Genomic DNA, 23,810 nt, shown 5'->3' on the forward strand with positions numbered 1-23,810 from the left:
GGCGAATAATCGCGGGTCACCTACGAGTCGGAACCACCTAAAGTGGTCTGTACGACAGGACTGTGCACCTACCTTGAATCCAAGGTGAGCGTAAGGTGCGGGAGGTGAACATCACGTGAAGGACTGTGCCCTGGCCACGGGCGGGAGCACTAACACCGGGGTGCAGGTTTATAAGCTCTCAATGCATCTCAATATAACATGTGCAACTCATGGCAACCAGTAGTATCGAAATTGCTTAACTCATAACTGTAGTCATGCTATAACACAATCGATTCAACTATTACCATAAACTCACCTGAACTTACCTGGGTGTCCTGAGTTCACCTTTGCACTTGAAAGCATTCCCAATAATTATATGCAAGTAATATACATATGGATATATCATGATGCAATCTACTACTTAACCATGTCGTAGCATTTTCAATTATAAACAATATGGTGTGAAGTGTACAATCAGTAACACCCTACTCCCAAACTACTTATTTTCAGGGGTAATTATCCATGACAACCCAATTAACTCTAATTTAACTAACTAATTCACAAAACTAAAACTTGCCTTTACAAATTTCCTTCGCATTACTCAATTTCCCAAGCAAGGCTTTTGTCTCAAATATTTTATGGCTGCATCTAACGTCTCGTTAGACTGCCTACGTACCCTAGACAGGGATCAAGCCATTCGTAGTTCATATAGTACTTCAAGCATTCACAATAAATATGTATGAAAGTAATATGCCTAATCAATTTAAAAGTGTCGATAGAACTCTCAATAATATGTACGATAAAAAGGAAAAGATGCACTCACCTGGAGTCCACGCTATGATTCTCTAGCGCACGCATCGAGGCGTCCTGAATGATTGGTCCCTGTGACCAATTATCAAATCACATCTCAGAACTCTTATCCGTAGAATATGTAATTCACATAAAACACAACCTCAACGACATTCTAAAATAGTTTGATACCCATTGACCACAAGTCAACCGTCGGTCAAAGATCGACGGTAGGGTTTACAACCCTGTATAACTTGACCCGGAAGATCCGCATATCAGATTTCTAATCCGCAACTCCCAACGATCCACAATATGTTACTAGAATAACATATTAAAATTTCATTACGATCCAACGGTCAGATCTCCGCCAATTGCCTAAAACAAGTGACCGTGAACATTTATTTTACTAACTTACAAATCCAATTCAGGAAGATCCGTAAGTCGGATTCCCGATCCGTAAATTCCTATAATATTTAAATATTACATATTATAATGTGTCCAATTTTGGTGACGATCCAACGGTCGGATCATAGATTCACATTTTATCAAGTAACGTATCGTAACGAATTTAGGTTCCAACTATCAACCTACGTCATTCAAATGACAAAACTGAATTCAAGACATTTGACATAGCCTAAAAATAGCATTGGCGGCCCACTGGCCACGCGCCGCCGCACGCGCCGCCGCGGGTGGCGGTCGGCCGCCCCAACTCGCCGGAAAATTCAACTATTTCCAAAAATTCTCAAACTTCACAGAAATGAATATCTCAGTGAGTGGAGCAACTTTCATACCTGCCACAAAGTCCAAAAGTGGACGGAAGATGGTCAATTTTGCCCACGAAGCCGGCGGGTGCCTAAAACTTCCCGACATCGATTCGTCGTCTACGGTGGTCCAACGGGGTCAAGGTTGGTTGGGTTTTGCTCCTGGGATGATGGGCTACAAAGCCCAAGTGGTGGCATCGGCCATCGCTTTGCCGATTTGCCGGAAAATCGAGAAGGGTGGCCAGAGCACCATTGATTTTCGTCAACTTTCGTGGCCTCAAACCGCCTCATACCATGGTTAATCAAGGTGGTTCTTGGGTGGGTTTTGTAGAGGGGAATGAGAGCTTCAAGATGGTGGTGGTGGCATCGAAAAACTCCACCGGAGTTGGTCGGAATCGCCCTTGGAAAGTGGGTGGTCGCGAGTGGGAAAAACCCACGGGAAAGCTGGGATTTTTTTTTTTTTTTTTTTTTTTTTTTGTTTTTTTCTTTTCTTTCCTTTTTCTGATTGGGCTTCACCTTAAATAACCAATTTCTGATTGGGGATTTAATTTAACCAACACTAAATCTTGAATAACCAATTTTGAACGTCCGTAACTATACCGTTATAATCCGGACTCGTAAACGGTTTTCGCCTATGCGTTCACATCCACGAGTATTACGAGAATATGTTAAAAAAATAAGTCATACGTCTCTCTAGACGATGGTTAACAGAAGTCAAAGTCCTTACCTCTAGGGCAATTTCATAAATTCACGCTTTTTAAATAAAATAAAAACGTAAAATTTGGAACGGGTTGTCACACACGTGGCATAACACATGGCTCTAGATTTTCTGGAGTCTTCCAAAGTAGTTTAAAATTACCAATTTATCCTCGACTTTAAACGTTAATAACTTCTTCGTTATAACTCTGTTTCACAAACAGTTTGCACCCACACGTTCGTGAGATCGAGCTCTATTCAAAAATATAAATTGTGACCTCAAATGGTTCATGGATTTTAAATAATAAATTTTCAAACTTCAAACTTAGTACATTATAATAATTTCCGAAATTAAAACTTTAAAAATTTCCCAATTTCTATTTTCATAACCATAAATCAATTTTTTTTTTTCGATCATCTCCGCATATTCAAATGTTTAAATTTTTAGGGTATTACAGAAAGCATGGAGAGCAAACATATAATGTGTGTTTATTTAAGTGTTCAATAAGTCTCTTACAATTTATTGAAAATAATAAAATGCAAAAGGAAAATTATCTATTTTGTATCTAAGTGAGTTTCAACCTAGGCAGGTGTCTAGGTGGGTTTGGACGGATTAGGCGGTTTAGGCGGTTTAGATGGGTGCCTCAGCAAGTCTAGGCACATTTCTTAATTTTTAGAACACTGGTGTTGGAAATTCAATGACCTCGGTCGAGAGGACCGTTGAAAATCAACAGTTTAGAGAGATGCTGCAGGCTCAGTGCATTGCGTGGGGCCCTGCTGGCTGACGTCACGACTGACGTTGGCGAAATCTAACGGGCTCAAGCCCTGGTTTGAATTAACTGAACAGCCCAATAGTAGTGGTGGAGTCCAGCAATCGGCCACCCCCTCGCCCCATTTTTAGGTCAGTGGATGTGGGGGGGATTCCAGCCTTTTTAACAAACTTGTGGATATGCTCTTAAGTAGGCCTAATTGAGCTTTTCGTGTTGGACCTTTTAGCTAAGTTGTGTTGCTTTCATTTCTATTTTGGGTTTTAAGCGCTCTGTTTGAAAGGAAAAATAAAACATTAGTTTCAAGTTTTACGGGAGTCATACATATCATCTCTTAGTTGCAGAGCAAATTACATGGTAGGAATACATTGTCATGTGATGTCTTATGTCAATGAAACAAGAACATATGGATAAAAAAATTTACAAACATCTTTATTTCATTGGTATAAGACATCACTGTGATGGTGTACTTGTGTTATGTAAGTCTTTCTCCCTACTTGTAAATGAAAAGAATTGTGAAGACCTGTATTTTATATATATAAAAAAAAGATACTTATTTTGATTAAAATAAGTCTAATAGACTTTTACGGTAGTATTTGACTTAAAAACTATATTTTTATATTATTCATTTTAATTTTGTAATAGTTCAATACTACAGTCTGAAGGTATTCCTCTTTATTTGGAAGTGAGAGCTTTTATTTTTTTTTTTGAAAAGCAATATATTTTACACTAGGGAGAGCGGGAGAGTTCAGCTAAGTCACATAATGGACAACCTAATTAGGCTCTATATACTGTAGAACTCAGTCGTGCTTCATATCTGTTGGTTTGTTTTATATATGTATGTATATCTGCATAGACGTGTAGCTATCAAACTTTACAATTGGAGATCATCTTACCTATATATAATTATCACATGCTAAATATTATCTCTTATCATTATTAGAGGTTGTGGAATAGAAGAAGACTTAAGCATAGTAATTAATTCGAACATATATCCTTCTTATTGGTTTTAAGAGAAACTATATATGTATATGCTGGTATTCATGCATATAACTTTGCACGAGCCTGAGTAAACCAAGCTAGCTTTCTCGGCATGAAACTGTCTGCATATGTTCATAGATATAGTTTCAACTGTATCAAGTATAGCATGTGTTTGGAGTTGATCAACATATAATAACTTGTGAATTAGTATTGCGAATCGGTAAACTTAAATATGTTAATTAGGATTAGAGTTCATGTCATGCATTTGGTAATTTGCTCATATATGTGAATAAGATTTTATCAAGGTGGTGAACTATTACAAAGTTGGAGCCATGTTTTGGAATTTAGGTAGGAGAAATACGGCAAACCTTTATAGATATTGATTTTATTAAATTGTGCAGTACTATATTTGTGTTGTTTGAGTAATGTGGTTGGGTGTTATTTGGATTATTGCTTTAGTTGGTTGCTTACCTGTTATTTGTCACATCCCGATCCGGGGTCCACCACATCATGGGCTCGCTCCACCACCGTAGCATGATGTTGTCCGCTTTGGGCCCACGATTTTGTTTCTGGGAACTCACACGAAAACTTCTCAGTGGGTCACCCATCATAGGAGTGCTCTCGCGCACTACTTGCTTAACTTCGGAGTTCCCATGGAACCTGAAGCTAATGAGCTCCCAAAAGGCCTCGTGCTAGGTAGGAATGAGAATATACATATAAGGATCACTCCCCTGGGCGATGTGGGATCTTACATTATTACTACTGGAATGTTATAGTTGAGAGCATCATTCATGTGTGTGAAGTGGTTACAACTTCGATGTTGAAAAAGGAATTGGAAATGAGGGTAATTGGAAATGATCTTTTGTGTAGTTGAGCCAAACTCTTAGTAGGTACCAAGTCTCAGGCAAGCCCACACAGTGCACAGATTCTTTAAGGGTAATTTGGGACTGGCGACAAAGAGTTTAGGCAAGATGATTAACAAAAGGAAAAATTGGGATGATTGAGTTACAAGGGGGTTAATTTGTATAACAGAACACGCAAACCACAGTTGCAGAGATAAAATGAACGGTATGGGTCGTGCATGTCCGCATGTTTTATTATATTAATTAATGGGTAGAGATGAGCATTGCACTTATGCATTGTTACCAATAATAATTTGATATTTGGTTACGTGATTTTATGACACTTAATTTAGTATTGTCAATTTACTGTGATAAGCTTGTGTCCCTATTGAGCTTTTGAAGCTTGCCCCTTTATGGTTGTGCAGGTTTACTAGCTAAACAATCAAAATGGTAGGCGGGATGAGATTAGATTAAATGTGAGGATAGAGAATTTATTCATTTATTTATTTTTGCCTTGTAAAGAATTCTTGAGTTTCTTTTATAAGAGGAAATTTATATTTTCCACCCACTTTCACTTCTTTTATTTGATTTTATTTTTAGCTTGCGTGGAGGGCAGGTGTGGGGTTTCATTTTTCCGCCAACCGCGAGTCCGGGGCGTGACAAGAATACTACTAAACTTTAATGGTAAATTTACTATACTCTTATATTTTAAGAATTCGTCAATGTAGTTCTCTTGTTAATATGACACAAACAATCTATTGATTGATAATGAGTCCAAGTAAGCCTCACTTATTTTTTATGTCTGTATGATGATACAGTGATACATGTATCGTATTTTAGGGTAAGTTATATGCTTTTAGTAATTGTACCTTGAAATTTCAAGTGGAGTATATTAGGATACTTTTAGCAGGCTGAAATATAGTCATTTTTATGAAATTTTACCCTTGAATGAGAGAAAAACTTATAATTTGGACAAAAAGTCAAAATTCATAAATTGATTACGCCAATTTCCTTGTTTGGATTCAAGTGGAGTATGTTATCTAAGTTGCCTTGCACATGAATGTTAATGGCCATTTTTGCTCAAGTGTGTTGAATTGGCTACACGTGTGACCTACTATGTAGTACTGCAAAATGACGAGAAAAATATCAATATGATTATGAGTTAAAATTAACTTGTTGACACTCCTAGTATCATTCTATAAGTTTTAGTTTTTAAATATATGACATTGCTACAAGTGGTGAATTGCCCTGTTGATTAGGGTCTTTTTAACTCATTGAGCCTCGCATTCAAACTTTTTTTCATTCTCTTAGTGTAAGCTAGTGTAAATTATCGCTTAAATTAATGGCTAATTTCGCTCAGAGTATGGTGAAAGCATGAGAGACTTGAGTATGCAAAGCAAAAGGGCAGCACGTTAAGAGGGGCAATGCCACTACCTAGCTAATGAATGACTGCTTTTCACGTTTCTTGATACCTTTCTAAATTATATATAAACAAAGACAAACACCTCACTCACTTTTCTCTTTTTAATTAATTAAGGATCACTGGAAAATATGCACATGCCAGTTTCGTGCATGTTTAGAAAAGGAACCATTGGGAAATATACATATAATTTGGTCTATGTGTTTGCTAGGTGTTGAGGTCCAAAAATATCACATGCAAGCTCGGTCAAGTCTCAAAGTCTAATTGCTATACGAGCTTCAAACACATACAAAGGTGAGGAATCAAGAAAGAAAAATATTTACAATCATGTCACACTACTGTTGTTAAGCCGGACATTTATATAAATCCGGCCATGCCGATGCAAATCCATGCATATACGTCATGCCAAGCCTTATCACGTTAATCACTATTCATGCTAAAGTAAGCCCAATTCACATGCCCATGGCTTGCCAAGTGAATTGTGGTGTGGATGGTTACGGAAGTTTATCGGGCCTATGCAGAATCAAGATTATGAAAGACTTTAGGCTGTATGGGAGCCCAAAGATCCAAGCCCATAACCTTTGAAATCCACGTGGGTAAGTTTGAGAGAGAGCAGACTTAGTTTCTTCATTTCCTTAGCAAGTTAACCAACTTAGTTAGAATGAAACCAAACCCCAGACCTTAAGGTCACGTGAAAGCCTAGCAGAGCATGCATTTAATGAGGAGAGAAGTTGACTTTCCCTTCCCAGCACACGCAGAAGAACAACGCGCAAAAGCTAGAAGACCTGTTACCAGAAGTAACGCCTAAGGAAGTTGACCTGGGAAAACAACACCTTGAGAAGAAAGCCTAGTGTAGGTTTCACGAAGCGTACAACGTCTATCTATCTTGTACCAAAACGGAAATAGCAAAAGGACTAAGGGGAAAAAAGAGAGAAAACCAAGCCACATTTAGAGATTCCTTAGGAATCCTAAAAGGGAGTCATTCATCTACAAAAGGTAAGTTAGAAGGCATTTAGGAGATCTAAGAACTCAATCCAGAAAAAAAGGGGAGACGTGAGAAGGTTGTGTTACACCAAGCTAGGGAAGTCTCTCCCTAAGTGCAAACATCATTGAAACCTCAAGGAATATCACCCCTGCAACCTGAGTGTTTTCCATGGCTTTCCTCTGAATATCCTAGCCATTTAAAGCCTTGTTACCACCCTAGGAAACTCAGATTATCCAACCTGGAACACCATACAACCATGCAAGCTCTCCCTCTCCCATGCTAAATCGATAAACTTCTAGCTTCCACACCATGCCTCACTTGAGCTAGCCATTATTTGCTTAATCATGCCATCTTCGAGTTATTGATCTAACCCGGATATTTCCTAAGAGGTGCTAATTCTTTCAAGGTATTCCAGGACTTAGACCAAAACCAAACCAAGGGAGACAAGAGGATGTTCTCAAAACCTAAGTCCACATTGAGCTAAAAGTCTCCCAACACTAAGAGATTAAAACGTAAATTATAAAAGAATCAATTGCTGAATTGGTCCATGCACTCATTAATGTGTCAGTCCTTACTATTTGATTCAAAGCTATTATGTACAATTTTCTATCAATTTAAATCTCGTAACTTTGCTTCATGTATGGGCACATTACCCTCTTAAGCCAAAACATCAATTCCATTTTGTTCAAGCTTTTGAGGAGAAAATTGCTTTCACATGTGGCAAAATAGAAGAAAGGAAGGGAAAAATATCACATGTGAAATTTAATACTAGCACTTTGAGAGTGAAAGGTTATGTTTTGAAAAAAAAAAAAAAATGTCTAACGAGAAAGAATAATTCATACAACATAAATACCAACTAGTCATTGGTTTAGGTGGTATATTTCTCCATTTGGTTGAGGCTTTGAGTTTGAGTCAAGTTGATTACGTAGGTAACGAAACCATATAAGATATTTAGTTATGGTTAGTTCTGTCACATCAGTGCATAAAAAAAAAAAAAAATCAACATCGTACAAAGAATAAGAGGAAGTTGAAACCAATTTTGTGGTCCAACGTCCCAAGGGTCAATAGAAGTGTCATTTTTGTTAGGCAAATATCCAATCTTCCATAAAGCTAAAGACATAATTAGGCATCAAATTAATGGACCCAAAGAAAAGTATCTTTCACATAACCAAGCACATATTATTTATATGAAAACTGTGTTGAAAGTTCACCAAACCCATTTCTATCACCACATGAACAACAATGAATAGAATAGGAATGTGACTTTTATTGGCACAAACGAACAAAGAAAATAACACTCATATGCCCCATCTCCTAAACACATCCATCCCCACAAGATTCATTATTTCATACAAGAGCCTTCAATCATATTATGATACTTCAAGCGACTAATATCAACCCACTAAGTTATACGGTACTAACCAACTATAATTTACTGTATTTTTCTACTCAACACATAAGAGGTTTCAACTTCAAATCATGGCTTTTTAATTCAAAAAAATGATAAATGTATTGACTCGCACGATGTTACTTAGTATTACTATCAAGTAGTATTCTTCTTCACTTGTAAGTAAGAGGTGTTGGAGCAATATTAGAAAATATGAGAATTACTCACAAGAATTCCAATGATAATATTATAAGGAAAATCGCAACATCATTTATGTACAAAATCAATATAAAAGTAAAGGGAAGGTAAGAAAAACTAACAAACTTGGAGATTGAGACTTGCATAAATGCAATGTCCAAAGACAAAATTTCGCCCCTACTCTTGTGTTTGTTGTTCGGTAGGCGTTCTCTCTCAAAATTCAACAATCAATAATCCGAAGTAGAAGCTGTAGACATTGAAATTTCAGTGAAATAAATGTTGACCAATGTATTAAAATTACAACCTTCACTCATTTCACCTACAACTTCCACTTACTTCACCAACCTCACACATTTATTTCACCTACATCACACACTCATTTCACCTACAACTCCCACTTACTTCACCAACCTCACACACTTATTTCACCTACATCACACACTCATTTCACCTACAACTTCCACTTACTTCACCTACATTACACATTTACTTCACCTACCAACTCCACTCACTTCACCAAAAATGGATGGTGGTGATTCACCCTCTTGGCCTATAAATAGCCTTCTCCATCAAGAGGAAAGGGGAGGAATTTACATACACACCAAAACCTTGAAGCCTTTAAACTCTAAAGCTCTCAAGAAAATCCCGAAGGATCAAGAAAGCAATCTTCGTTCTTCGTCAAATCCTCCTTCAAGATCAAGCCCCAACGGCCCTTGAAGAACTTCCACCAACTCAAGATCAAGCCCCGACGGCCCCTTGAAGAAAGTGTTCATCATTCATCATCCGTTCATCCTAAGATCAAGCCCCAACGACCCTTTGGATCAACAACCTCAACAAACCCATACATCTAACCATTCTTCAAGATCAAGCCCAACGCCCCTTAAAGATCCATTCATCAACTGTTCATCCCTAGATCAAGCCTCGACGGCCCTTTGGATCAACAACTCATCCACAAACCTACACCCTACGAAGATAGAATCAGAGGATCAAATTACTAAGAGATTGTAACCCTAAAATCATTAATACAAAAATATATTTTGTACACGTATTCTTGTTTCTTGTTTCAGGAATTTTTCGTGTTTACAAATTTGGCACGCCCGGTGGGACATCTCTACCTCTCATCTCTATCATCAAATCATCGAAAAACGCAAATGGCATCAAGAAAAGATCAAGCTGTTCCCGCAATCAAAGCGAAGAACAAGAACATCATCACCACAAGTGGTGATATTTCGGGCATCACAACCCAAAGTAAGGCAAGAGCTCTTTTTGCCGCGGCTTCTGTCCCTACATTAACTCTGTCAAAGGAACAAGAGCACCTGAGGCACGAGCCTGTGATCACCCTAGCTTTGCTAAGGGTGTCAAGAGGAGAGAGCCCGAGGAAATACTCAGAGTCCCTACTCTCCGACGCTGATTCGAGCAGCAGTACAACCATGCAAGTCATGACCACTGGAGCAACTTCAATCGAGGAGCAGCTAGCTCAGATGAATGAAACAATCGCAAAGCTCACACAAACTGTGGAAGAGAAGGACTTGCAGATTGCCGCACTTGTCAACCAACTAGATGCGTGGCCTGACGTGAAAGTCAACCCAAATGTTGGCCTATTAAAGAAAGAAGTCGACGAAGAAGATGAGCCTCTAGCGGAGAAAGTCGAAGAGAAGCTGAAGCTAGACCAAGCAACGACGTTCATGGGATCTCTCTCTATCCAGCAGCTACAGGAGATGATTGCAAGCACTATCAAGACACAATACGAAGGAAGCTCACATGACTCTGTACTGTACTCAAAGCCTTACTCCAAGAACATTGATGCTTTGAAGATGCCAAGGGGTTATCAGCCCCCAAAATTCATGCAGTTCAATGGAAAAGGCAACCCGAACTTGCAACAATGCTGGGACAGAGGGGGACTACCTCGTCAAACAATTCGTGCGTTCCCTAAAAAGTAACGCTTTTGACTGGTACACCGACCTCGAACTCGAGTCTATCAATAGTTGGGACCAGCTAGAAAGGGAATTCCTCAACCGCTTCTACAGCACTCGCCGTACTGTAAGCATGCTAGAGCTGACTAGTACGAAGCAGTGGAAAGATGAACCTATCGTCGACTACATCAATAGATGGCGCTCCTTAAGTCTGGATTGCAAAGACCGGCTTTCTGAAACCTCTGCCATTGAGATGTGCGTTTAAGGTATGCACTAGGGGTTACATTACATCATCCAAGGCATAAAACCAAGAACATTCGACCAGCTGGCAACTCGTTCCCACAACATGGAGCTGAGTATCGCTAATCATGGGAAAAAGGAGCCGATTACTAACTTCAAGAAGGATAAAGTATTCGCCCCAAATGTAGACAAAACTGGGAAAAAGCTCGCTAAGGAAGCTTTCACTGTCAACACTACCCCCATTAAGACTTCCTTAGCGCCCATCAAGATCTCCTCCAAAAAGAAAACGAAGGAGATAAAGAAAGGTGAGCCGTCTTGCACCCAAGACAGATACAAGAGCACCTTGAGAGAGTTGGAACAGAAAACGTACCCTTTTCCTGACTTTGACATGGCTGCCATGTTAGATGACTTGCTGGAAAAAAAAGTGATTGAGCTACCCGAATGTAAGCGTCCTGAAGAAATGAATCGCATAAACGATCCTAGGTACTGCAAGTACCATCGTATTGTGTGCCATCTTATTCACAAGTGCTTCGTTCTTAAAGAACTCATCATGAAGCTAGCACAACAAGGGCAAATTGAGCTCGACCTTAAGGACACGGCCGCAACGCAGACCACTACAATTGCGTTTGGATCGTTCGATCCAGTGCCTCTCCAAGCGACACCTGACCATTCCCGTGAATGCTCAAGTTGCATGGTACCTCCTACACAACCATCACTGGGGGGAAACGACCAAGATGCACATACTGATGATGAAGAATGATGGATATTGGTAACCTACAAAAAGACAAGGAAGCCAAGACCACGAGTCATACAACCAAAGGTGGAACAAAGAAGAAATCACCACGGCTGCAACAATGGGAAGCCTAAAAGAAACATAAAGGATGATAAGACAATATATGCTGGGGAACCTATAGAGCAGGAGCCACGCATTCCCGTTTCCTTGCACGAGTACTTCCCGAATGACTTTTTCCAATAGTGCACTACTGTCGCCTGTCACATGGTTGAAGTAGAAATAGAAGAGCCCTCAAAAGGCAAAGTTATCACCACTGAGGTAGAAAAGACCCTCACACCTGAAGAAGGTCTGCTAACACACTTTAGCATTGAGGAAGCGCTACGATTGCCAAAAAAAGATGCGAAGAGCACTAGCAGCAGTCTTGGCGAGTCCCAGTGACCACGAAGTACAAGAAAGTAACGATGAAGGCTTGAAGCTTCAGCCACATGAATGTGCCACATGTTGTGCCACCCATGACACAATTAACTTCACTGACGAAGACCTACTGCTGGGATCAAAGCCTCACAACCGTCCTCTCTTCGTCTCGGGGTACGTAAGGGAACACAAAGTCAATCGCATGCTTGTGGATAATGGGTCGGCCATAAACATCATGCCAAAATCAACAATGACCATAATCGGCATCAAGGTGAATGAATTATCCCTGAGCCGTCTGCTGATCCAGGGTTTTAACCAAGGAAGACAAAGGGCGATGGGCATGATTCGAGTAGAGATGACCATTAGTGAGCTCAAATCAAGCACGATATTCCACGTGATTGATGCAAGAACTTCTTATAGCTTACTCCAAGGAAGACCTTGGATCCACGTAAATGGGGTGGTACTATCCACCCTTCACCAATGCCTAAAATTTTACCGAGAATGAGTGAAGGTGATCCAAGGTGACACCAAGCTATTCACCGAAGCCGAATCACACTTTGCAGACGTCAAGTTCTACATGGACGAAGACATGGTGCCCGAAGCTCTTCCAGAAGAGATCAAATCCACGGGCAAAGCAACACTTAAAAAGCAGGAGTGGCAAGCTATGCCTAAAAAGCAAAAAGAGCAAGCCGTGCCATCTTCAAACAAAGACGATGACGAGTTTGCTAAACCTGCAACAACCAAAGGGAGTAGAATGCCTTCAAAAGGACTGAACACACCCATATTCCGGTATATCCCGATGTCAAGAAGAAAGAATGGTCAATCTCTATTCGAAACTGGAACAAGAAAAGCCGACACACAGTGGCACAAGGATAATGTGAAGTTGCTTAAGACGAATGCAGTTTTGCCTCTGACACAGCTAGGGGGTGCTAAGGTCGCAAGACTACCACAAGGCTTCATAAAAGCTCTACCAAAGAAGGTGGAATCAAGCTTTCTTCCAACCAAGAAGACCGAGGAAGGTTTCGACCCAAATGCCTACAAACTCAGGTCGAAGGCCGGGCACGACTTCGCTTCCTCTTCTATGTCTAGAAAGAAGGTTTCAAACACTGTCAATGACAAAGAACGTAACCTCACCAAAACTCAAAAGAAGTTGAAGGAGCATGGTTACGGAGTTGATAACAACAAAGCTGGACTTAGCTTCACACCAGATGCACCAGTGATGATTTCAAACAAAGCGAAAAACACTAGCACTCAATACGTCAGCGTGAGCATTGAACAAGATCGAGAAGAGCCTAAACCCGCCCCTCGGACGTCGGTCTTCGATAGGATGAGCCGTTCAAGCCCCAGAATTTCAATGCTTAATCGCATTGGTAGTTAAGACCGAACCTCTGTCTTCAAGAGGCTTAACGCGCCAACATCCCAAAGCTTTGTTTTCGAAAGGTTGTTAAAGCCTAAGAAACAAAGCAACACAGCTCAAAGCTTTGTTTTCGAAAGGTTGTTAAAGCCTAAGAAACAAAGCAACACAGCTATCTCTCCTCTGCGACGATCAGCTATCTATCCTCGTCGGCACACTCGCGACCAGGGTTAGGCTTTGATACCAAATTGTCACATCCCGGCCTGGGAAGCGATCCCCCCCGGGCCGGGATGTGACATAAAGAGCCTAAGTGACTTCTAGGAACGGTTGTAGTGGTTGTTCGCTATTGATGCTATCTTTTCATCTAATTCATATACCATTACAAAAGTTATGTCTTTTGCATAATGATACTGCTACATTATTTGGTTTTATTGGATCATCTATAAAGGAGATGTCAATTTTTAAACATTAAATTTAAACATGACAAATTTTGACATTTAAAAAATTTTTCTCTCCATCCGATATGTCAAATTAAACTATTATTTTTATATTATTTTCCTTTCATAGTTTTTATTTTGTATTTTAAAATTTATTTTCCAACACCTCTTCATTGACCTTCGCAACCCCCCTCCCAAAAAAAAAAAAAAACACCTCCTCACATCCATTTTCCAACACCCATATGCGAAACCATCTTTCACCTACTCAAATCATGGTCTAACCTCCTCTCCACCTCCACATCGCTCTCACTTGATCCGCCACCACCCTCCTTGTCATCATTTTTAGGTGACCAAAGCCAAATCAACCCTTTCATTGACAATGCCCATCAATACACCTTATCTCCCAAGACCTCCCTCAAAGACGAGAACATGGGCATGGGCAGTACAGCCGGAGTCACCACACAAGGCGAAACCAACGAGGCTAAGATTCGACAGCAACGACTTTTGGGTGGCAAATTGAGGCATCAGCTAAGGCCAAGCTTTGTAGTTCCGATTCATCGTCATCGGCTGAGACTGACTCTTCATTGTCATCAACAATTAATTATTTTAAATGTTTTAAAACAATAAAAAATTGGTGAAAAGTATTTTAATAATAAATTAAAAATTAGTTGAAGGTACTGTCAAATTTGACAGTAAGAGGGAGAACTGTCATTACATGTCACACCACATCAGATTTGACTTCTCAGTTGGAAAACATTGTTGCTGCCTTTTTTGAATATTAATGTTGATTTGGACATTTTGACATATTATTTGGAGATACTCTTAAGAAACCTAATTATATGCACTTTGCACCTCAATTAGCATATATTTTTTCATTCAATTTTGAAATTAAATATAATAATATCTAATGCATATTATAATATAAAATTCTAACAAGAGGTCTTAATTCGAATTTCAAAATTGAAGAATTTGCAACCAATTTTTTCACTCACCCTCTTAGTGTAATATATCGATGTATAAAAAAAAAACTCAACACAATAATCATGATGTCTAAAAAATGTACATTAATCAAATAATATTGCTTTGTGATTGATCATGTTGTTGTCCTAATTATTTAGGAATATGATCATATAAATTGTAGAAAATCCTTATGAATTCTACCATATCTTATCTTTAAATATTATCCTATTAGAGTTGTAATCCTATTGAGATAAATAATTTACCTTCCTACTATTATAAATAAAGGCACAATGGGTTGGGATCAAACACACCTTAGAATTACATCATCTCTCTTTTGCCGCCACACCCCTTATTCTTTGCCCTTTAATTGCTCAGTCAGATAGACTTACAACACGTTATTAGCATACTCTAGCTTGATGCTAAGGAACTGAAGGTTCGTGGAGAAGGTTCTTCTATAGATCCAAAGGCTCAATTTGTTTTCTGCCATTTTCCTAAAATTCATGTTAGATATTTTCAACGACCACGATGCATGGGGATAGACGGATGGCTATATTTAGGGAGGCGATGAATTCATGCAATTTGGTGGATCTCAACTCCATCACTTGGGGGAAAAATAGCGAAAATGGTGTGAAATGTCATTTGGATAGAGGCTTTGCCACGCAAGGTTGGGGAGACTTATTCCCTTGCCCTCGCATGGTTTATTTGAACCCATCTAAGTCGGACCATCTAACAATATTGGTTGAGATTCGTACAATGAATTCGGTGGTACATAGGAGGACTAAATGTTTTTGTTTCAAGGAAATGTGGTTGCATAGAGACGGGTGTGATGATGTGGTAAAGGAAAGATAGAGCCGTGAGGTTGGGGGGTAAAATTCTTCTAGGTATGTTCCAAAATCAAAGGAACTAGTCTAGCACTACTTGATTGGCAATGGAGTACTTTTGGTAATACAAAGAAAGAGTTTGGAGTCGTAAGGGATAAGTTGGGGGTTCTCTTTGAATAGCTCTATGATGCGAAAATTAACTTAACGCACAAATTAACCATCTTTTGACAATTGTAGCATATAAGTAAGTAGGGATCGTTCTTAAACCGGGGATTAGGAGGGATTGCTAAACACTTTAAACTGACTCAAATAAATAAAACAAAGCTTTTAAACACTTAACTCAACTCAAAAGACTCAAAACAAGTTCACAAGACTCACAATAAGCTGAAAACACTCAAAACTGCCTAAAAAACACAAACTGGGCAGATTTGACTCTAAACACAAAATTGGACGAAATTTGGTTCTAACTTGACACAAAACTCTTCAAAACACAATCTAAAACATATTCTAACTAGTTAGACACTCGAGAATAAATGGGGATTTGGTTTTGGACGAAAATAAAACAAACAAAGCAAGAAATTTAACTAGGCAGATGTGCACGAAATTGGTAGAATTAAGTGGATGGTAGGCTAGCAAGGAGGTCTTTCTCCACACATAACAGACTTGCATACAAAACAATCTCTAGTTGCTTATTCAATGAATCATTAACCTCAACACCCCAAGTTAATTAGGTACGCTTAAATTAACCTTCAGATTTTCCTTAAGTCATTGAATTGAATGGAATTAGCACATTGCAATCAAATTATTCCTCAAAAGTTCTCTATATGAAAGCGCATAATAGAGAAACAATCAAAGATCATTAAATTCTATGAAAATCATAAATGTTGACGAGGCATTCGTAACTATGAAAGCGCATGATACTTATGCCAAGAATCTACTTAACATGATTGTGACTAACAACCTTTACTACTTATGAATATAAGTTCCCAACGATTAGGTGGAGTTTCCTTATACCCTAGCATCAGATTTATGCATGCAAATTAAGTGTGCACTCTCAACCCACATACACAAACAAGTTTTAATTTAAACAAATAAGTAAATTGGATTCTCAATTCATGAAATCACAACTGGAAGTAATCAAATCATATTGCAAATATAGCCATGGTTTCGAATTTTCCCCTAGTGAAAAGAGGATTAGTTCCTCATACTCACAAATCAAAGATTCTTGAAATTAAACATTGAAAAACACAAGAAAGATTACACCTAAAATGTTCCAGCAATTCCAAGTCGAATGGGATGCACGGCTAGGCTTCCCTTCCTCTTCCTTGCTGCGGCACAAGTTGTGGGTGGTGGTGTAGGGGGTTTTGAATGGTGTGTTCTTGTTTAGGATGCTGAATAATGGCTAATTTTGGTGGTAGAGTGCGGCAGGTTGTGTATGGAGGTGTAGGGAATGGATGAAGGATAAAGAATGGAGGCTAGGGGTTGCGGCAACAAGTTTCTGAATAGCATAAGGGGGTGTTCCGAAATTGTGGCTGAAAATATGTTTATATAGTCCTAGGGTTAATTAGATTAGGGTTACACTTAGCAGATTTATTGGATTAGGGCCCTAGGGTTTGGCACAAGTGAGTTAAATCCACTTAGGAGAGGGTTTGGCCCAATTAGTTTCATAAAAGGATTTGTGTAACCGAAATCCACAAGGAATGAGGCCCTTTAAATCAGAATCCAAAAGGAAAAAGGTTTAGGAAATTCGTCTAACATTGGGCCTTCTAGAAACTAGGTGTTTTGTGGCTGATTTTGGGTTTTCTAGAAGAGATAAAAGGGGGAAAGATGCAGCACCCTTTTAGGGTTAGATAAGGCTTCTAGAAATCATGTTTTTAGGTCCACTTGCAGTTAGGATTAAGGTGGAACAAGATTAGGTTAGGATAGGATAAGATAAGATAAGGTTTTGGATAATGTTGGATAAGGTTTTGGATAATGTTTCCTCTTTTGAGCTAATTCCTTATCCACTTTATCTTGAGTTTAATTTCTTCATCTTCTTATCAGATTTCTAGCCTTTTGACCTCCAAATTCGTCCATCCATTTTGGCCCATATACAAGCTATCCACTTAGTGCCCAAAACTGCTCCAAAATGCACCAAAGTGCACTTTCTTGGTACTTTATCCCTTTGGACCTACAAACACACGAAAATGAGTTAAAATACTACATTAACTAAGAAATAATAACACAAATGCACAAGAATAAGCTAGCTAAGTCGCCTAAATATGCTCCTATCACTCTACATGGAGAGATTATTTTGTAGATGAAGGATCTAATGGAAATGTGGGATTGCTTACTCACTTAGGAAGAAACCTATTCGAGACAAAGATCACGAGCTATGTAGTTGAAGGAAAGGGACCGAAATTCAGAGTGGTTTCATAGGAGAGCATCGAATTGAAACAGAAACAACTTTATCATAGACCTACGAGATGGGGATGGTGGCAAGGTATTGAATCAGCTGTTTTACAGTACTTTAAGAATATTTTTACTTCACAAGATGTGCTCCCTAATGCATGTTTATTGGGTCTGGTTACAAAAGAGGAAGTCAAGGGTGTGTTGTTTCAAATGCATTCTTCCAATTCACCAGAGCCTAATAGGATGTCATCTTTGTTCTATCAAAAGTTTTGGCACATTGTTGGTGGTGATGTAGTGAGATCTGTTCAGTTGTTTTTTGAGACAGGTAAGCTACTGAAAGAGGTTTGTTATACGCATGTGGTTTTGATACCGAAGGTTAAGGAGCCTCAGGACATGTCTCAGTTACGTCCAAGTAGCTTGTGCAATGTCCTATATAAGATATGTGCTAAGGTGTTGGCAAATCAGTTAAAGCCAATATTATCTTCATTGATTTCTCTGTTTCAAAGTGTGTTTGGACCCGGGGGCTTAATCTCCGATAATTCTTTGTTGGCAATCGTGGTTGGACATTTACTCCATAGTAAGAGGAGTGGAAATGAAGGTTTCTTTGCGTTCAAATTGGATTTGAGTAAAGCTTATGATCGAGTTGAAATGAGTTTTTTGGAAGCTATGATGACTCGAATGGGTTTTGCTGATGCTTGGTTTAAACTTGTTGTGGTTTGCGTGTCTTCCGTGGCATACTCTTTTCGGGTTAATGGGGAGGTGAAAGGGTATTTGATTCCATCGCAAGGATTGAGGTAGGGTGATACTCTTTCACCCTATCTTTTCTTTCTTTTTGTGAAGGGTTATCTACTCTAATTTCTTTGAACGAATGGGAAAGGGTTCTTCATAGGATTCAAATTGCAGATTCGGCACCAAGTCTCCATCATCTCTTGTATGCAGATGATAGTTTCTTTTTCGGTCGTGCTACTATTGAGGACTGTGGTGTTGTTTAACATGTACTGGATGTATATTCTCAAGCTTCTGGCCAAATGATTAATTTTCATAAAAGTAGTGTTGCATTATGCCATACAAAGTTTCTTGCTCCCTAAATCCTTTTGCGAAGAACTTCAACAATTAATGGCAAGGTTTTGGTGGAGTAGTGTCGTCAAGTACTAAAAAATCAGTATGTCTTGCTAGAAAATGTGTTGTCCTAACCACGAGGGCAGGTTGGGCTTTTGAGATCTTTACGCCTTTAACTTAACCCTCCTTGCAAAGAAAGGATAAAGGTTTGTCCATCATGCACTGTCTCTAGTGGCTCGAGTGTTGAGGGCAAAATACTTTCATAATGACGTTTTTTGGAATGTCGTTGCACATCCTACTGCTTCTCTATGTATGGAAGAGTATTTTGAAGGCACAATGTGTGTTGGAGTAGGGCTCAAGATGGGCTATCGGCAATGGCGAAGACGTTCAGGCATAGAAGGATAGATGGTTACCGAGACCATTATTTTCAAGATTATTACACAGACTCCTTTTTCACTTGGAGAGCTAAGGTGAAAGACTTGATCGTATTAGAGGACATGCTCTGGAGATTTGAGCTGTTGCAACAGCTATTTGCAAAGGAAGAAGTTCGTTACATTTGTTTGATTCCACTTAGCATTCGAAGGTCACCTGATAAGTTGATGTGGCATTATGAAAAAAAATGGTTTTTTTTTTTTTTAATCTTCTGGCAAGAGTGCTTATAAGGTGGCAAGAACAATTTGTGCTTCTTCGACTTTAAAGGCTTCTTCTTCTTCTGACGATGGGGGTGCATATTGTGGTCTATAACAAGAATTTTTTAAGGCGCGTGTCGCTAAAAGTTAAAGTGTGTGGGTGGAGCATTTACACTGATGCTTTTTCGACAAGAGCCAACCTTATAACCAAGGGAGTGAGGCTCGAGGTTTCGTGTCCAAGATGTGATGTTGCTGGAGAAACAACGCAACATGTATTGCAGGATTGTAGTTTTTCTCGTGCGGTATGGTTCGTTGCACGATTAGGCTTGGTGACGATGGTGAATTCTAATGAGTCATTAAGGGAATGACTATTCTGAATTTGGGAGGACAAAAGGGTGAGTTTTGATGTAGTACTGATGGTGATTTGGGCCATTTAGACGGAGCAAAATGGTGTGGTATGGGAGGCGCAATTTTCCGAACCTTTAGAGGTGATTCAAAGGATGTTTAGATGGCTTCATGATTTCCAGGTGGTCAACCAGCAACCTCGTTGAGTGTAGGAGCCAAAATAGGATTGGTGGTTATCACCTAGTGATGGGTAGCTTAAACTGAACGTTGATGGTGCTGTACAACTGAATGAGGGAGTTGGAGGTGCTGAATGGTAATAGCGGGGAAGGAATAAGTTTCAAGGTGGCGGGGGTGTGGAGGTTTCAAGGTATTGCTTCGGTCAAGCAAGGGGAACTTCTTGCTATTAGGGCAGACTTGCACCTTGCGAAGTCTCTTGGATAAGATCAAATTGTAGTGAAGACTGATTATATGGAAACTATGGCTGCCTGTAATGGTAGTAGTATGGATCTATCTAGTTTCGGCTTTATTGCCACTGATATCTAGGAGTTGATGTCTATGGGTACAATATCGTATATCCTCGAGAAGTTGTAATGGTGTGGCTCATCGCCTCGCCAAGTCAAGAGGTCACGTTTATATGGTCGTGATTCAACAGTTTGGTTTGAGGAACATCTAGACGTCAATGGGGATGTACTCAACCAAGATTTGTACTTTCGATGAGATTTATCAATAAAGCTATTGTTTTCCATTCAATAAAAAAGAAAAGTAAGCCTTTGACAAAATCTCCCACTAAGATTATGAGGGATTTCACTAAAGATTTACATAAAACCTTTGTAAATCAAAGACATCAAAATTACGAAAATGACGACAATACATATGGATTTAATGTAATCACCATCAAGATGGTTAGATAATGATTGTATTAAATACATATATTACATAAATTATATATGACCATTAGACAACGGTTATATTAATCATCTCAACTACATATTAATATAACCCTCTTTGTGATAGGAGCATATTCATGCGACTTAAATGGCTTGTTCTCGTGCATTTACGTTATGTTTCTTTAGTTATTTTAGTACTTTAAGCTATTTTCGTGTGTTTGTAGGTCCAAAGGGCTAAAGGAGCAAAAAGATGCATTTTGGAGACTTTTGGAGCACTTTTGGGCTTAGGATGGATAGCTTATGCTTGGAGCCAAAGTGTTGGACGAAATTGAAGACCTAATTGAAGACCAAAGTGTTGGAACCTTGTTCCCTTTAGTTTTAGGACATTTAAACCTTTCCTATATCCTTAGCCGTGCATAACATTCCAACATTCCACTCCTTCATTTCAGCCACACTCCCACATATCATTACATATCATTCACCACTTATCATTCACCACTTATCATATTATCCACTTATCATATCATTCACTTATCTTATCATCCACTTATCATATCATTCACTTATCATAACCATACACTTATCACTTATCACAACAACAACCTTGCACATGCATTTCCACCCACATGCACTTTAATCATTCAACTATGCAGCCACACCTTCACCCACATGCAACCATAATCATTCATAAATCAGCCACATGCATTCAATCATTCACTCCACACTCATTGCACATGCATTCCCTTTCATTTCTGTCAAAGCACATGCATTCCCACCCTTTAATCACATGCATAAATCAGCCACATGCATCTCCCATCACCATTTCAGATTTCCACCAAGTTCCTAGCTGTCATGTTCCCTCTCTTTCTCCCTATAAATACCATACAGACTTCACACTCATTCATATTCATTCTCATACACTCTTCCATATTCCAGAAATTCGTCAAAACCTCTCCACACCCTTGCAGCAGCCACCAAAACACTTTTCTCCTCCATTGCAGCCACTCCAACCACTCCCCAAACCATTCACACCACCAAAACTCACCATAGACCTTGTGATACAACAACGAGGAAGAGAAGAGTGCCTAAACGTTCATACAATTCAAGTTTGAGTTGTTGGAATGTTTAGGTGTTTCTTTGATTTCAATGTTTAAATTCAATTCTCTTTGTTTTGTACGTATGAGGAATGGAAGAGAAGAGTGCCTAAACGTTCATACAATTCAAGTTTGAGTTGTTGGAATGTTTAGGTGTTTCTTTGATTTCAAAGTTATGAGGAACTAAACCCCCCTTGGCTAGGGGGGGATTCGAAATATATGTTTATGCTTGCATTTTGATTTGATTACTTCTAATTGCGTTTCATAAGTTGTGGATTCAATTTGTTTAACTGTTTGATTGATAACTTATTTATGTATGTTTATTGAGAGTGCACACTTAATTTTCATACATGAATATGACGCTAGAATATAAGTAAGTTTCACCTAATAGTTACGAACTTATATTCACAAGTAGTGGAGGTTGCTTATAAACAATCGCGTTAAACGAATTCTTGGCATAAGTTTCATGCGTATTCCATAGTAACGAATGCCTCGTCAACACTTACAATTTTCATAGAGCGTAATGATTCTTGCTTGTACCTCTTCTATGCATTCATGTTGAGGACTTGTGGGGAATGTTTTGAATTGTCGCATGCATCATCCAATTCAATAACGTTAGGAAGATTTGAAGGTTAATTAGTGCATCACGGTTAACTTGGGGTGTTGAGTATCATAGTTTATTGAAATGCAATTGGAAATCATTTTATTATGCAAGTATAACATGTATGGAGATGAACCCCTTAGCCATTCTATCATCCATTCATTCCATTCCATCAAATTTGTTTTACAATCTGTTTAGTTTATTAACTTGTTTTGTTATTTCAATTTTCGTATAAATCTAAATCCCCCTTTACTTTAATGTCCAATTTAGTTAGAAATCAATTTAGTTTGTGCTTTTAAGTGTTTTGATTCATTTTATTTCCCAATTTCGTCCAAATTCACCAAAGTGCTCAAAACTGCCCAGAAAGTGATTTTAAGGCAGTTTTGAGTGTTTTGGGTGATGTTTGAGTCTTTTGGTTTGTTTTAATGTTTTAAGTGTTTAGTTTTACATTCTTTGAGTTAGTTTAGTGTTTTATATTGTGTTTTTACGTTCTTGAGTCAAGTTATTACTTAATTTCGTCCAAATTTGTGTTTGTGCTCAAATCTGCCCAGAAAGTGGTTTTTAGGCAGATTTGAGTGTGTTTGTGTTGTTTTGAGTCTTTTGGTTTGTCTTAGTGTTTTCAAGTTTAGTTTTGCATTCTTTGAGTCTAGTATAGTGTTTCATATTGTTATTTTACGTTTTTGAGTCAAATCCAAGTGGTTAACAATCCCTCCTAATCCCCGGTCTAGAACGATCCCTACTTATACATATACTACAATTTGACGAAAAGAGGGTTTAATTTGTGTGCGTATAAATCTCGCATCACTTTGTCAACCAAAAGAGAGTGAAAAGACTATTTAGTATTCTGTCATAAAAAAAAAAAGTTAAGAGCAGTAACGTAATTTTACAAAGCAAATATTTTTCTATTTTTTGTTTAAGCATCACATACGAGTGATTTTAACATCTTTAATTGTAAAAAAAAAAAATAAAAAAAAATAAAAAAAATAAAAAACCTTTTACTCTCTCTTCCTACTCCTACGTTATCTCTCACTCTCTTCCTCTCTTTTTCAATTTTTTTCATTTCTTTTATACAAAAAAATAAAAATAAAACACTTCACATGCACTTTATGTGTGGCATACATTAGTAT

This window comes from Pyrus communis, chromosome 1, assembly GCF_963583255.1.
Source record: "Pyrus communis chromosome 1, drPyrComm1.1, whole genome shotgun sequence".
Lineage (NCBI taxonomy): Eukaryota > Viridiplantae > Streptophyta > Magnoliopsida > Rosales > Rosaceae > Pyrus > Pyrus communis.